The 17,346-nt window shown below is 35.5% G+C and overlaps 1 pseudogene across 1 annotated transcript; it reads left to right on the top strand.

The window, feature by feature from the left end:
- Positions 1 to 2,135: 2,135 nt before the first annotated feature.
- LOC116549110 lies at positions 2,136 to 8,828 on the top strand (annotated as a pseudogene). Its single transcript, XR_004267713.1, has 3 exons — positions 2,136 to 2,165; positions 2,533 to 2,610; positions 7,998 to 8,828. The product of XR_004267713.1 is annotated as a transcription elongation factor A protein-like 4 (transcript).
- The last annotated feature ends 8,518 nt before the right edge of the window (positions 8,829 to 17,346 follow it).

Genomic DNA, 17,346 nt, shown 5'->3' with positions numbered 1-17,346 from the left:
AAATATAAGTTTTGTCAATTAGTACAATAGATGTTAGGGTTTTTTTTTTTTTAATATATTGATGAAATTATTGCTGTTAAAGGTCTGTTGCTTGGCTAAAAATATTGTAAAGAAATGTCCTAACTTTATATGAATATGATAAGAATAGCAACTTCAATAATCTGAATACTTAGCAATGGTGCCTTATGCTTGGTCCCAAAATAATAGTGGACTAGAAAGTTAATTGTTCTATTTTAATGTTTCATTAATTCACTCTTGAAGGACAATGCTTTTCTGAAACTCAGATTCAACCCATTATGATTTTACACTGATACAGAATTAATCCTAATCAATTTTCATTTCTTAACTACAGATATAGTTTATATCTCTTGAAATAAAATTGATGTTTAAAATTTGTTATCTGTTATGCTAATATTTGTTTCCTATAGATTTTCATCATATGAAGCAAAATATCATAAGAAGTGAATAACTGGGTAATTATTTTGTAATTATTTCTTTTCTTTAGGTTTGTGTTCCTTTGTTCTTTAAGTTTCAGTTGATCTGAATTCATCTGCTTAGAAATTATTTTGTGAAATGCAATATTTTTGCAAAGAAAATTCATTGTTATTTTTATTTCTCACTATTTAAAAACAAATATAATATAAACATGAAACGACTGTTTCTATTTGATGGATTTCTCTATATAGACTTTCAATGAAATGAAAAATTAGCTTAATAATGGCTTAACAGTTATTAATGATAATATAATTATATCAGACTTATCATGACAATTGTTTTCTTCCATGCCTAGATGGAAAGATGATTCACTTAGGCATACAACTGCTTCCTCCTAATTGGAGTATTTGTGTCTAAAGATTTATAAATTAATGGTAATGTCAAGTTGATACAATTCAATCCAGGGAATTAGTTCCTATGATACATTTAATAAGCTTTGGATATACAGGGTGCTGTGGTTTGAATGTTTCTGTCTCTCAAAATTCATGTTGAAACTTAATGTCCAATATAAGAGTATTAAGAGCTGGGCCTTCAGAAGATGTTTAGGACATAAGGGCTCCACCCTCATGGATGGGATTAGTGATTCATGAAAGGGCTAGAGGGAACTAACCAGACTCTTTATCCCTCCACTTTCTACCATGAGAGGATGCAGCAAGAATGTCCTCACCAGACACAGGATGCCAGTGCCTTGACCTTAGACTTGTCAGCCTTTAGAACTGTAAGAAATAAATTTCTGTTCTTTATAAATTACCCATTCTGTGTTATTTTGTTATTATAGCACAAATGAAACAAGATCAGTGGCTTTAAGCCTTTTGAAGTCTGCAAGTCCGTTTGATAAATTACAGTAGTCCCCCTTATCCATGGTCTCATTGCAGTTACCCTCAGTGAACCATGGTCCAAAATATTTTATAGAACATTACAGAAATAAACAATTCATAAGTTTTAAATTGCATGCCATTCTGAATAGCATGATAAAATCTTGTGCTGCTCTGCCTCATGTTGCATAGGACATGAATTATCTCTTTGTCTAGGATGTCCACTCTGTGCATGCCACCCACCCATTAGTCACTTTATAGTCATCTCAGTTATCAGATCAACTGTTGTGATATCACAGTACTTATGTTCAAGTCACTCTTATTTTACTTAATAATGGCCCCAAAGCATAAGGGTAATGATGCTGGCATATTGTTACAATTGTTTTATTTTTTAGTTATTGTTATTTATTTTTTAGTTATTTATTTTTTAGTTATTGTTGTCTCTTACTATGCTTAATTTGTAAATTAAACTTTATCATAAATATGTATGTCTAGGAAAAAATATGGTGTATATATAGGGGTCAGTACTATCTATGGTTTAAGGCATCCACTGGGGGGTCTTGAAATGTAACCCCTGTGGAGAAGGGAGGACTACTGTACTGATAAAAACTACTAACACTCTTCAGAGAAAACATGCATACATACACTCAAACTTTACATTCAAAATAAAGAGACCCTCAGACTGCCTAAAGCTTATCCACATAATAAGAATCCATACAGTAGAAGCATATAGAAAAACAAAATTTAAAGATACAACTGCTCCTTTTATCCAAGACTGTATCAATGCCAATAATGCTTTATTGCTCTATGATTCAGGCATAGAGCATGGAGCTTCAGGTTAATAGGTTCATAAGGGTAAATCTACCGGCATTCCTAATGTAATACTGTCTCTCAGGGGGGCTGCCACACATTAACCAAGTTCTCTGAGATCAAAGCATAGAACCAGAAAGCCAATTTGTTAAATTACAATGAGAAATATGCTGTCACAGAGTGCCCTCAGGGCAGATCTACAGAGGAGACCAAATCCTAATCAGAAAGTTGCTTCTGAATTTGGAGTCCAAATAAGGTGTGTTATATGAACTTAAGGCAGCAGACTACTGCAGTCCAAATTATCTGTCGCACCAGAGGGATGATGTTTCCTATGAAAACCGGAATACTTAAATTTCATTCTCCCTCTAGGGGCTTTGTAATTTAAGGCTAAAGTTTTTATTCTCTACTTTAGGCAAATTCCAAGTCAGTCCAGGGCCTTCTCTTTGATCTTAAAATTCAGCAAGAAGGTTTTGGGCATAATATGCCCAAAGTGAGCCCTGTCTGTGTACAGCCTTGTCTGCGGAGGGAAGAAATCTCCTGAATCCAGTGCCAGGAGTGCTTATTCCACAGATTCTCATGACAGCCTTTCCCTCATTTCCACCCTGCTCAGAGGTGAGGGGCTGAAGATCAAAGCTAACTAACTCAAGTGAGACTCAATTTGATTACTACATACCAAGAAGGTTGAGATTTTTCCAATTAATTTGCTATATGACTGATCATCGAGTCAATCACTTTACCTTATAGATGATGAAATGGAGACCAAGAGATATTAAACGATTTATCCAAAGGCATACAGCTTGTCAGGAGTGAAGTAGAACTAAAATCTAGGATTGGTTCTGCCCACAGAGGTAAATATTCAGGGGGTCCCCACTCTTTGGAGTGCCTTTTTCAAAATGTTCCAAGTCTCCTCTAGTGCCTGGTACTGATCAATAATGCTCCCTGGAAAGAGTATATAATCCAGGAGTGTCAACCACCTGGGCTCCAACACGCTTTCTCCTTTCCAAGACTCTAACCTCCACATGGGGTGAGGCAGAAGCCCTGAGGAGCTCTGGGACTTGAACCAGTGGTGTTGTCCCGGGCCTATATCAGGTTCCAGTGGGGAAGTCTGTTGAGAAATTTCTCTCATTGCTCAGCATTCTTCTTCTTTTTTTTGTGTGTGTGAATTTTATGCATTTTTAATGTTACAAATATGGTCTTTTTTGTTGCATTTTAGGTTTGGGGGTACATGTGAATAAAATGCAAGATTGTTGCATAGGTACACACATGGCAGTGTGATTTGCTGCCTTCCTCCCCTTCACCTATACCTGGCACTTCTCCCCATGCTATCTCTACCCAACTCCCCACCCCCCACTGTCCCTCCCCTATTTACCCCCAACAGACCCCAGTGTGTAGTGCTCCCCTCCCTGTGTCCAAAAATTTTTGCAATCTACCCATCTGACAAAGGGCTGATATCCAGAATTTACAAAGAACTAAAACAGATTTACAAGAAAAAAAACAAACAAGCCCATTCAAAAGTGGGTGGATGATATGAACAGACACTTTACAAAAGAAGACATACATGAGGCCAACAAACGTCAAAAAATGCTCATCATCACTGGTCATTAGAGAAATGCAAATCAAAACTGCATTGAGATACCATCTCACGCCAGTTCAAATGGTGATCATTAAAAAATCTAGAAACATTGATGGGCATTTGGGTTGGTTCCAGGTCTTTGCTATTGTAAACAGTGCTGCAATGAACATTCATGTGCATGTGTCCTTATAGGAGAACAACGCATCATGGAATATTATGCAGCCATCAAAAATGATGAGTTTGTGTCCTTTGTAGGGACATGGATGAACCTGGAAATCATCATTCTCAGCAAACTGACACAAGACCAGAAAATCAAACAGCACATATTCTCACTCATAGGCAGGTGTTGAACAATGAGAACACATGAACACAGGGAGGGGAGCACTACACACTGGGGTCTGTTGGGGTGAAATGGAGGAGGGACGGGGGGTGGGGAGGTGGGGAGGTGGGGAGAGATAGCATGGGGAGAATTGCCAGATATAGGTGAAGGGGAGGAAGGCAGCAAATCACACTGCCATGTGTGTACCTATGCAACAATCTTGCATGTTCTTCACATGTACCCCAAAACCTAAAATGTAATTAAAAAAAAATCTAGAGACAACAGATGCTGGAGAGGATGTGGAGAAATAGGAACACTTTTACACTGTTGGTGGGAGTGTAAATTAGTTCAACCATTGTGGAAGACAGTGTGGCAATTCCTTAAGGACCTAGAAATAGAAATTTCATTTGACCCAGCAATCCCATTACTGGGTATATATCCATAGGATTATAAATTGTTCTACTATAAGGACACAGACATGCGAATGTTCACTGCAGCACTGTTTACAATAGCAAAGACCTGGAACCAACCCAAATGCCCATCGATGATAGACTGGACAGGGAAAATGTGGCACATATACACCATAGAATATTATGCAGCCATCAAAAACGATGAGTTCGAGTCCTTTGTAGGGACATGGATGAACCCGGAAACTATCATTCTCAGCAAACTGACACAAGAGCAGTAAATCAAACACCGCATGTTCTCACTCATAGGCGGGTGTTGAACAATCAGCATTCTTCTTTTGCAGGATAATGGGAGAGCAAGCAGATAGAATGGTCCTAGCCTAAGACTTTGGATAACATTTCACTCACAGTAGACACAGAATGAGCTCAGGTCTTTGGTCTATGAAAAGTCCCACTACTAACTCTGAGATTTAGCCACGTGTGTGGACTCATGTGTTGGCTATTGCTTGTTCATGTTCCATCAGCAGGGCTACCTCTTGTCTATAGAACCTGAGGGTGGCAGGAGGCAGCAGGTATTCTTCATATCACGTACCTCCTGCCTCCTGCCACCTGAGGCAGTCACCCTATCCCCTCTATAGACTTGAGGTGCGGGTCAGTCAACTCTTTTGAGCAACTCCTCCTATCTTCCCTGAGGGCTGAAAGACCATTGCTCTGCAAAGCCTATTGACCTTTTTGATTGATGTCAGCTCCTCTGTCAGAGCCATACAATAAAACAGCTAACACAGAAGGTTTAATTAAGATCTAAACTCTTAAAACATAATTCCCTAACAGTACAAGTTTCACTCAAAAAATTCAGTCAAGAACCAAGAAGATTTCAAATTAAATTTAAAAAGACAATCAATAGATGGCAACATTGTGATAAAGACAAAGATTTTATAGTAGCCATGATAAAAGTGCTTCAATAAGCAATTATAAACACAATTGAAACAATGTTTTTAAAAATCGAAAGCCTACACAAGGATATAGGAGGTCTTAGTAAAGAAAGAAGATATAAAGGGGAATCAAATGGAAATCTTGGCATTTAAAGATACAATAACTAAAATTAAGAATGTCATGAATGCAGTGGATAGACTCAGTGGCAGATGTCCTTTGAAGAATGCAGAGAAAAAATATTAATGAATTGGAAATTAGAACAACAGAATTACCCGAATTGAACTACAGAGAAAAAATAGACTAAAAAAAAAATGGAACATAGCCTCGGGCATCTAAGATAGCCTTAGGCATATAATAAAAGATGTAATATTTATGATTCTAGAGAAGAAAGAGGGGAGACTACAAAAATATTGGGAAAATAATTGCTAAATTTTCTAAAATTTGTCAACAAACATAGACCTACAAATTCAAGAAGCTGAGGAAATATCAAATAGGCTTAACTCAAATAAATCACTTCCAGGACCCATCATAATTAAACTGTTGAAAAGTGAAGACAAAAAAAAATTGAAAGTAACCAGAGGAAAACAACACCTTAACAATAGAGGAAGAGCAATTTGAATGTCAAACAGATTTCTTATTGAAAACTATGAAGGCTACAGGATAGTCCTCAGATGGCCTTGTGCTAACCCAGCCTTTCTCTCCTTTTTTTGCCCATAGATCTCAGAATAACTGTAGAATGTACTGGGAATGCAACATTTTGAGATAGGAAGGAACTTCCCAAAATAGCCTAGGCTTTGCTTTTTTCCCTCTTTACCCCAGAGCAGGATGCTCTATAGAACTTTAGCACAGTGATTCCCATAACAGAAACATACCTGTTTCTTTTCTTTATTTTTTTGGAGCAATTGTTAATGGTATTGTATTTTCAATTTCAGTGCCTAGATTTTCACTGCTAGTATATAGAAATGCTATTAATTTTAATATATTGGTCTCTATCTTACAGCCCTGCTGAGCTGAACCTATCTATTAATTCTAGGAGGCTTTGTCTTGATTCCTTGAGATTTTCTATAGAAAACAAAAAAATCAACCATAAATAAAGATACTTTTATTTATTTATTTCTGAATTAAAAGTAGCAAAATTAGAGTAATGGAGAACAAATTACTGGTTGCCAGCATTAAGGAAGGAAGCTGATGTGGCTATAAAAGGTGATACCAAGGATCTGGTTGTTATAGAACTATGTTACATCTTTCCTATATCGGTGTCAATATCTGTGTTGTGATATGGCACTGTTTCTGTAAGATGTTACTATTGGGGAAAACTTAGTGAAGAGTATACAGCATCTCTCTGTACTATTTCTTTCAACCACATGAGGATCTATAATTATCTCAAAATAAAAGTTTTAATTAAAAATGTCAGTGAAAGTTTGTTCATTTAATTGAGTCCAATCTAATAAAAGAAATACTATTTTGACATTTTCCTAAGGCCAGAACACATGACACTTGCACTTTCATGCCCATATCATAAAATATATGCTACACTGAATTTCCGATCAATTTATATCATCTGAGGAAAATCACAGTATCTCATATAAGCATATATGTTTAAAGCTCTTAAGTTTATACACCCAGAGCCTAGAAGTTATAAATAAATCAGATAATGGCTTAAAAATAAATTCATGAGACTCTATCTCTTTCTATTCCTATTCCTGATTTTTATCTTTATATCTTTGGAAACTCTTAATATGTTTGCTGTAAGCAGAGACTTCTGATATTTGCTCAGCTTGACAAAATGCATAATAGAAGTTGGAGTGCCTAGGAAAATAAATAACATGGGAATTTATTCCCATTTTCCAAATCTAGAAAAGTTGTACTGACAATAATAAAGAATAACATTGCTTTCAGTAAATCAATGATATTCAGAAATTTTATCAATAATAAAAAGTTTTAGCCTAGAAATATTGAAATTAAAGTTCTCATCCCTGGTCCTCATGATTTGAACCCACTCATGATTTTTTTTAAACCCATAAAATAAGAAATAAAATGCTCAATGTAGGGTGGCTGGTTTTCACTATGGAGTCAATTCTAAACACTCTTCCTTTTATACTTTGTCTTTTAAAACTATAAAATACAATGAACTAATTTAACTTTGAGACAAAATAAAAACCTGAGATGGAAAAAAAATAAAAAAAATCTTCAAAGTTATTTCATTAATTTTTTCAACATTTAATGAGCATGAACTATAATACAGACACTTAAGATATATTAGTAAACAAGACAGACTGCCTTCATGGAATTTATATTCCAGTGGTAACCATTCTAGATCATGTCCTTTGCAAGAACACGGATGAAGCTGGAGGCCACTATCCTTGGCAAATTAATACAGGAACAGAAAACCAAATACTGCATGTTCTCACTTATAAGTGGGAGCTAAATAATGGGAACAAATGGACACATAGAAGAGGAGAACATACCCTGAGGCCTTTCAGAGCATGGAGGGTGGAAGGAGGGAGAGGATCAGGAAAAATAACTAATAGGCTTAATGCCTGGGTGACAAAACTATCTGTACAACAAACCCCCATGACACAAGCTTACCTATGTAACAAACCAGAACGGGTACCCCTGAACTTAAAATACAAGTTAAATTTAAGAATGAAAATGAAAATGAAGGAATGCCTTCAAACCAAGGAAAGATGGAAAATGAAGAACAGCCACAGGACGAGGGAAAGCCAGAGGTAGCTTGTACTCTAGAAGACAAGGAGAAGTTAGAAAACGAGGGAAAGACAGAAAACAAGGGCAAGGCAGGAGATGAGGAAATGTTAAAGGATAAAGAAAAGCCAGAGAGTGAGGAAAAGGCAAAAGAAGAAGGAAAGTCAGAGAAGGAGGGAGAGGCAGGGATGGAGGGAGGATCAGAGAGAGAGAGAGAAAACCAGAGAGAGAGGGAGAGCCAGAGTGTCAAACAAGGGCTGCAGGGAAGCGCCCAGCTGAGGATGGTGTACCCAGGAAAGCCAAAAGAAAAACAAATAAGAGGCTGGCTCATTACCTTAAGGAGTATAAAGAGGCCATACAGGATATGAATTTAAGCAATGAGGACATGATAAGAGAATTTGACAATATGGCTAATGTGGAGGATGAGAAGAGAAAAAAGCAAACAGAAATTGGGGGCGTATTTGTGGATGCAAAGAAATTTACAGAACCCCTTCTACCCTAGAGGTCCAAGGGAGTTCAGGGGTGGCTGCAGGGCCCCACGAAGGGACACTGAAGACATTCCTTATGTGTAGTGTCCCTGGCAGGCATATACCAGACCATGTGCTTTAACCTTACGGTAATACTTTAGGCATCCCTCCTGTTACTAGCAGCCTTTTGACCCAAATGCAACGTGGTGTTCTCAGTAGCAAATTTTCACCTGTTACATGGAAAAATGTTTATGGTGCATTGTAAAATTAAAAAACACAACTTGCAGAACCAAAAAAAAAAAAAAAGGAAACCATTCTAGAGTAATTATTTCTATTATGTATATATGTACCCATTTTGTATTATTATTTCTGTAAGCATAGGAAAGTTAGATTACTGTTGCTTTGGAGGCCATAATTTCTCTAAATCTTTCCTATCTATTGTTCACAATAGCTCAAAACTTCAAATTTTCATCAACAGGTGAATGGATAAACAAACTGTGGTATATTTATATAATGGTCAATTATCCCACAACAAAAAGAGAATGAACTGTTGATATAGGCAACAAGGAAGACTCTTAAAAAATTATGCTGAGCAAAAGATGCCAGACACAAAAGAATACATACAGTATAACTCCATTCTATGAAACTCTAGAAAAGATAAATCTACTCTATGGTGACAAAAACCAGATCAGTGGTTGTTTGGGGCTAAGGCCAAAGAAAATTGATAGGGAAGATAAGTTTGGAAAATGTTCTATATTTGTATCTTGATTGTTGTGTTGGTTATATAAGTGTACACATTTTCAGAATTCATTAAAATGTACATTTAAAATGAATGCATTTTATCATATGTAAATTATTTTTAATAAAGTATTTATAAATCTACATAATTTGTTATAGACTCAAAAAGAAATTAATAAAAAATTATTAGAATTAACAGAATAAAAGAGAAAATCATAATATCATCAAATTAGATGCAGAAAAAGCATTGGCGAAAAACTCACTTATGTTTTTTTCTAAAAAAAAAAAATATATATTAGCAAAGAGAAATAGAAGCCTATCTAAGAAATAAACAAATCAAACCCAACAAAATCCCCATCAAAAAATGTTAAAATGTTGAAAGCTTCTCTCCTGAGATTTAGTATGAGATAATGTCTATTATCACCACTTCTTTTCAGTATTGTACTGGAAGTCCTAGCCAGTGCAATAACAACAACAACAACAAAATGAAATTATAAGGATTAGAAAAGAAGAAATAAAACTGTTATTATTCACACATGACATTATGCTAATGAAAATTTGAAGGAATCTATGGATAAACAAAATTGAGTAATCTCTTCTGATAAATGTATAAAATCAATCGCATGTCTGAATGTTTAGAACAAATGTTTGGAAATGAGATTTTTTAAAAGATATTTTTTACAACTATCGAAAAAGTAAATAGCTAGGTTTAAATCTAATTAAAGATGTGTATGATATCTACATGGGAAACCAAAAACATTACTAAACAAAATTAAATACCTAAATAAAAGGAGTGATATATCATGTTCACGAAGTGGAAGATTAACAGTTGCAAAAAGTAATTCCCCCAGATTGATCTACACAAATAGTAAAATCTAAATCAGAATCCAAGCAGATTTAGTGGGGATTTTTTTGTTTTAGAAATTTGACAAATTGACTCTAAAATTAGATACAATTCCAAAGGTCCAAGAATAACAAAAGCATCTTGAGAAATGTTGGAAGACTGATACTATCAGATATAAATATTTATAACAAAATTACAGCAATTAAAGCCAAGTGACATTTGTGTATGAATAGATAAGTAAAGAAATATTACAAAATGTAGGTGCAAGAAACAAATCTATGCATATATGGTCACTTGATAACAACAACATTGCCAGTACATTACAATAGCTGAGAAGGAAGCCTTTTCCAATAAATAGCACTGGATCAATTGAATAACCATATGAAAAAAATAGTTATGCAGTACTTCCTCATATTATACACAACAGGTAAGTTACAGATGGATTATACTTGAATGTTAAAGATAAAGCAATAAAGTTTCTCACTGTTAATATAAGATATTGGGTTGATATCCTATATGATGGACCTACATAACCTATCTGACTTGGGCTGATAAAGATTTCTTAAACACAAGAAGCACCAAGTTTAAACAAAAAGATTAATTCGCTGATTGCATTAATATAAAAAAATTATGTTTCTGTCATTGGCAGCATCATTAAACACATTACTAGTAGAAAAAAAGGCAAATCACAGAGTAAGAGAGATATTTCCAATTCTTGTATTTAAAAATCATAATATAAATATATATATATATAAATCATCATATAAAGCTGGAAACCATCATTCTCAGCAAACTGACACAAGAACAGAAAACCAAATACCACATGTTCTCACTCATAAGTGTGTGTTGAACAACGAGAACACATGGACACAGGGAAGGGAACATCACACACAGGGGCCTCTTGGGGTGTAGGAGGCTAGGGGAGAGACAGCAAGTTGTGGGTGGATAGGGGAGGAATAGAATTAGGAGAAATATCTAATGAGGATAACAGGGTGATGAATGCAGCAAACCACCATTGCACATGTATACCTATAAAACAAACCTGCACATTCTGGACATGTACCCCAGAACTTAAAGTATAATAAAAAAGAAAGAGAAAAATCATCATATATTTTAGAAACTCCTACAAATCAGTAAAAATAAAAATAGACAATTCAGTAAATATAAAAATGGTAAAAATAAAAATAATACGCACTTCACAGAAAACATTATCCAAAAGTAATAAACATATATGAAAGTGCTAGAGCTCATTAGTCATCAGAAAAGTACAAATCAAAATACTGGTACTAGTCAGATACAAGTGCACAAGCTTCACAGGCTAAAATGAAAATATTTGGTGGTACCAAGAGCTGGCAAAACATGGAAGTATCATATATTACTGGTGGAAGTGTCAATTGATGCAACTTATTTGGGGAAATGGTACTAAAGATGAACTTATACTCGTCCTAGAATTCAGCAATTCCAAATTTATATATATAAACTCAAAAGAAATGAGTACACATATACACCGAAAGAACAAACAAAAATATCAATAACAGAATTATTCTTTGTAGGTAGAACCTGGGGAGGAAAGGATGACATTTCGAACTTATGGAATGTGCCTAAGGAACTATACATCGCCTTAAATTTTTATGTTACAATGAAGAGAGATTGAAAATTTTAAGTACTCAACTAAAAAAAAAAAAAGACAAAAATCAAAACACAACAAAGGTCATTCTAAGAAGGAATAAGAATTATACAAATAAGAAATAATATAACAAAAATAGTATAATAGAAAAGATTAATAAAGCCAAAAGTGGTTCTTTGAAAAGCATTTAAATAGAAAAAGCTCTGGCAAGACTGGTCAAGAAAGAAAAGAGATAGTACAAATACATGCTGTTTGGAATATTTTTAAGAATAGTAAATATAAATGACATGATAAAAATCCTATGAAGGACTCTATGCTAATACATTAAAAGTGAACAATTATTAGGTAAATTATCAAAATTGTCTTTTAATACCAGTATTAAGGGCCCAGGAACTATTAACAGGATGACCATATACCTCCTCGTTGACATGTTTTCCCAGCATAATTATCACTTCTTCTTTCACTCTCAATTGTCCACATTAGATAATTTATGTGGTTGCCTACAAATCACAGAATATTGGGTATTAAGCTGGGGTTCATGTAGAAGCAGGCCCTGATTATCATCCCTATGTAGGCCACTGTCCACAATTATAAATAAGTTGAATGAAATGAGATATATGTTGAAAAAATAATGAATATGTGTTTGCCTCTGTCTTGGCACACTGATAGCATCACCCAGCTTCGATCCCATGAGGAGTTTTATAAAGAGTGGTGGTGCTGATAGAGAAGGGATTTTCAAGTTCCTCGGAGCTTCTTGGTCCTCAACCATTCACTCCAATTCTCTGAAGCTCCTCTGCCTATGCAATTTTATCAGCTTGCAGAAGAGTCAGCCTAAAATAAGGTTTGCTCCAACTGCTGAATATTTCTTCCAGAAACTCTCCATACCCTATGCAACCTCATTCTTAAGGCTAATTTTAACCATTTGCTTATTTACCATTATGGTGGATCCTTGATCATTTGAGTGGAACTGATTAACAGAATTGCCACTGTAACAAGAAATTTTAAAATACAGCATTTTCCTGTGATCATATTTATGCTATCTTCATATTTTGCACTTAAATTTAATGGTAACCCTTTTGCAAGGATAGGCTGGAATATACTGTGGTAATAACACCCAAAATATCAGTGTTTAACAAAGGTATATTTCTTTTTTTTTTTTTAACCATAATGTCATTTTATTCATTTAAACAGAAAAGTACTTAAGAAAAAGCTTAAGAAAGAATATACAATTGTGATCTTGGCTGGCTTAGAGGAAAAAAGCAAAGTCAGACATGTGTTTAACCATTAATTTCGGCTATTGTCCTCAGTTTTCTAATGCAAGTTTAATGTGGATTTCTAAATATTTTCATTAACATACTATGCACTCCAGGAGAGACAGCAGGACTGTAATAATTAAAGTCCAATGAGTACAATTCTGTGTTTCTGCCTCCATCATGCAGATGCCTTACCAACAGGGAATTAGAAATAGATTTGGCTAAAGCTTCTTTTTCCTGGGGAAGGAGCTGGGATGGATGCTGTGTGCTTTCTTTGTTCCTTCCTTAGCATGGTTGCTTCGACCACCCTTCTGAGCCACATGTCCTTTCTTTAAATAGGTGGGTTCTGTCAGGTTATAGTCTAGTCTTACATGTTTAACAATCATACTGATTTTTTGGAAAATTTGTGTATTTCATTTTCTGCTCATTTTGTGTGGTTCATAAAGTTGAAATCTCTAAGAACAATCTCAGACCCCAGTTTTGGGGAGTCTTACTCCTGAGTATCAACAACCACAACTCTGTCAGTCTTTCTAACATAACATTGCTTAAAGATTGATGGTTGAATTGAATTACAGTCAGCATCCACAGGTGCTTTAGTTTTTGAGATCATTGTAGTGTCACATGCAGTTGTAAGAAAAAGCACAAAGAGATTGTGTACTCTTCTCCCATTTTTCTACAATGCTAACATCTTGCAACACAACCATAAGCATACTGACATTAACACAGTCAAGATACAGAAGAGTTCCATAACCACAAAGATCCCTTATGTTGCCCTTGTGTCCTAGGAATAAATCCCAAATAAATCATTGTGCATAATTCTTTTTATACATTGCTAGATTCAATTTTCCAATATTTTATGGAGAATTTTTGCACATAATACTTTAGACTTTTCCTCATTCTAATGTAGGCATTTAGTACTGTAAATTTCCCTGTTAGCATTACTTTAGCTGTATGCTACATATTTTGATGTGTTATATTTTTATAGTTATTACATTCTATGGATTTTTAAATACACCTTTTGAGATGTTATCTTCGAACCATTCAGTATTTAGAAATGTGTTTAATCTTTAATTATCTGGAGATTGTTCTGTTATCTTTGTGTTATTGATTTCTAGTTTAATTCTGTTATGGTCTAGACAACATGGTCTGTACAATTTTAGTTCTTTCAAATTTGTAGAATTTTGTTCTTTCAAATTTGTAGATAGAGCACAGAACATGCTCTATCATGATAAATGTTCCATGAACACCTGAAAAATGCATACTCTGCTGTTGTTGAGTAGAGTTTTAAAATATATATCAATTATATCTTGTTGGTTGATTGTGGCATATATTTCTTCTGTATGCTTGCTGATTTTCGGACTAGTAGTTCTAATTATTGTTGAAAGTAGGGTATTTAAGTCACTGGCTATAATTACGGATTTGCGTCTTTCTCCTTTCAGATCTATCAGTTTTTGTTTCATGCATTTTGAGGCTCTGTAGTTTGGTGCACATACTTTTAGGATTGCCATACCTTCCTAGTCAATTGAAGACACTTGCATCCTCCCAAGCCTAAACCAGGACGAAGTCAAAACCTGAATAGACCAATAACAAGGTCTGAAGCTGAGGCAGCAATTAAGAGCCTACCACCCAAAAAAAGCCCAGGTCCAGATGGGATCACAACAGAATTCACCAGACATACAAAGAGGAGCTGGTACCATTCCTTGTGAAACTATTCCAAACAATCCAAAAAGAAGGAATCCTTCCCAAATCATTTTATAAGACCAACATCACCCTGATACCAAAACCTGGCAGTGACTTAGCAAAAAAAAGAAAACTTCAGGCCAATATCCATGATGAACATAGATGCAAAAATCTTCAATACAATACTGGCAAACCAGATTGTAACAGCACATCAAAAAGCTTATCCACCATGATCAAGTAGGCTTCATCCCGGGGATGCAATTCTGGTTCAACATACGCCAAGACTATAAATGTAATTCACCACATAAGCAGAACCAAACACAAAAACAACATGATTATCTCAATTTATGTAGAGAAGGCCTTTGACAAAATTCAGCAGCCCTTTATGCTAAAAACCCTCAATAAACTAGGTATTAATGGAACATATCTAAAAATAATAAAAGCTATTTATGACAAACCAACAGCCAATATCATAGTGAATCAGAAAAAATTGGAAGCATTCCCTTTGAAATTGCACACTAGACAAGGATGCCCTCTATCACCACACTCCTATTCAATATAGTATTAGAAGTTCTAGCCAGAGCAATCTGGCAAAGAAAAAGAAATAAATGTTATTCAAATAGGAAAGGAGGAAGTCAAATTGTCTCTATTTGCAGATGACATGATTGTATATCTACAAGACCCCATCGTCTCAGCCCAAAATCTCCTGAAACTGATAAGCAACTTCAGCAAAGTCTCAGTATACAAAATCAATGTGCAAAAATCACAAGCATTCCTATACACCAAGAACAAACTTAAAGACAGCCAAATCAAGAATGAACTGCCATTCACAATTGCTACAAAGAGAATAAAATACCTAGGAATACAACTAACAAGGAATGGAAAGTTCTTCAAGAAGAACTACAAGCCACTGCTCAACAAAATCAGAGAGGACACAAACAGATGGAGAAACATTCCATGTTCATGGTTAGGAAGAATCAATACCGTGAAAACGGCCATACTGCCTAAAGTAATTTACAGATTCAACTCTATCCCCATCATGCTACCAATGACCTTCTTCACAGGACTGGAAAAAAACACCTTAAACTTCATATGGAACCAAAAGAGAGCCCGCATAGCCAAGTCAATTCTAAGCAAAAAGAACAAAGCGGGAGGCATCACACTACTGGACTTCAAACTATACTACAAGGCCACAGTAATCAAAACAGCATGGTACTGAAACCAAAAAAGAGATATAGACCAATAGAACAGAACAGAGGCCTCAGAGGCAACACCACACATCTACAATCATCTGATCTTTGACAAACCTCACAAAAACAAGCAATGGGGAAAAGATTCCTTGTTTAATAAATGGTGTTGGGAAAACTGGCTAGCCATGTGCAGAAAGCAGAAACTGTACCCCTTCCTGACACCTTACACTAAAATTAACTCCAGATGGATTAAAGACTTAAACATAAGACCTAACACCATAAAAACCCTAGAAGAAAACCTAGGCAAAACCATTCAGGACATAGGCATAGGCAAGGACTTCATGACCAAAACACCAAAAGCATTGGCAACAAAAGCTAAAATAGATAAATGGGACCTAATCAAACTCCACAGCTTCTGCATAGCAAAAGAAACAGTCATTAGAGTGAATCAGCAGCCAACAGAATGGGAAAAAATTGTTGCAGTCTACCCATCTGACAAAGGGCTAATACCCAGAATCTACAAAGAACTAAAACAGATTTACAAGAAAAAAACAAACAAGCCCATTCAAATGTGGGCGAAGGATATGAACAGACACTTTTCAAAAGAAGGCATACATGAGGCCAACAAACATGAAAAAATGCTCGTCATCACTGGTCATTAGAGAAATGCAAATCAAAACTACCTTGAGATATCATCTCATGCCAATTAAAATGGCGATCATTAAAAAATCTAGAGACGACAGATGCTGGAGAGGATGTGGAGAAACTGGAACACTTTTACACTGTTGGTGGGAGTGTAAATTAGTTCAACCATTGTGGAAGACAGTGTGGTGACTCCTCAAGGACCTACAAATAGAAATTCCATTTGACCCAGCAATCCCATTACTGGGTATATATCCAAAGGATTATAAATTATTCTACTATAAGGACGCATGCACATGAATGTTCATTGCAGTGCTGTTTACAATAGCAAAGACCAGGAACCAATCCAAATGCCCATCAATGACAGACTGGACAGGAAAAGTGTGGCACATATACACCATGGAATACTCTGCAGCCATAAAAAACGATGAGTTCGAGTCCTTTGCAGGGACATGGATGAAACTGGAAACCATCATTCTCGGCAAACTGACACAAGAGCAGAAAATCAAACACCACATTTTCTCACTCATAGGTGGGTGTTGAACAGTGAGAACACATGGACACAGAGAGGGGAGCATCACACACTGGAGTCTATCAGGGGGAAATAGGGAAGGGACAGCAGGTGGTAGGGAGTTGGGGAGACATAGCATGGGGAGAAATGCCAGATATAGGCATGGGGAGGAAGGCAGCAAATCAGACTGCCATGTGAGTACCTATGCAACAATCTTGCATGATCTTCACATGTACCCCAAAACCTATAATGCAATTTAAAAAAGGAAAAAAAAATTAAAATAAAAAATAAATCCTTTTGTTAAAAAAAAGAAAGAAAAGTATACAAATAGGTGTACTA

The sequence above is a fragment of the Sapajus apella genome, unplaced genomic scaffold, assembly GCF_009761245.1.
Source record: "Sapajus apella isolate SASKATOON/1434 unplaced genomic scaffold, GSC_monkey_1.0 scaffold6, whole genome shotgun sequence".
Taxonomy (NCBI): Eukaryota; Metazoa; Chordata; class Mammalia; order Primates; family Cebidae; genus Sapajus; species Sapajus apella.
The sequence above is the reverse complement of the archived record's forward strand: the minus strand, read 5'-3'. Positions and strand labels throughout refer to the sequence as shown.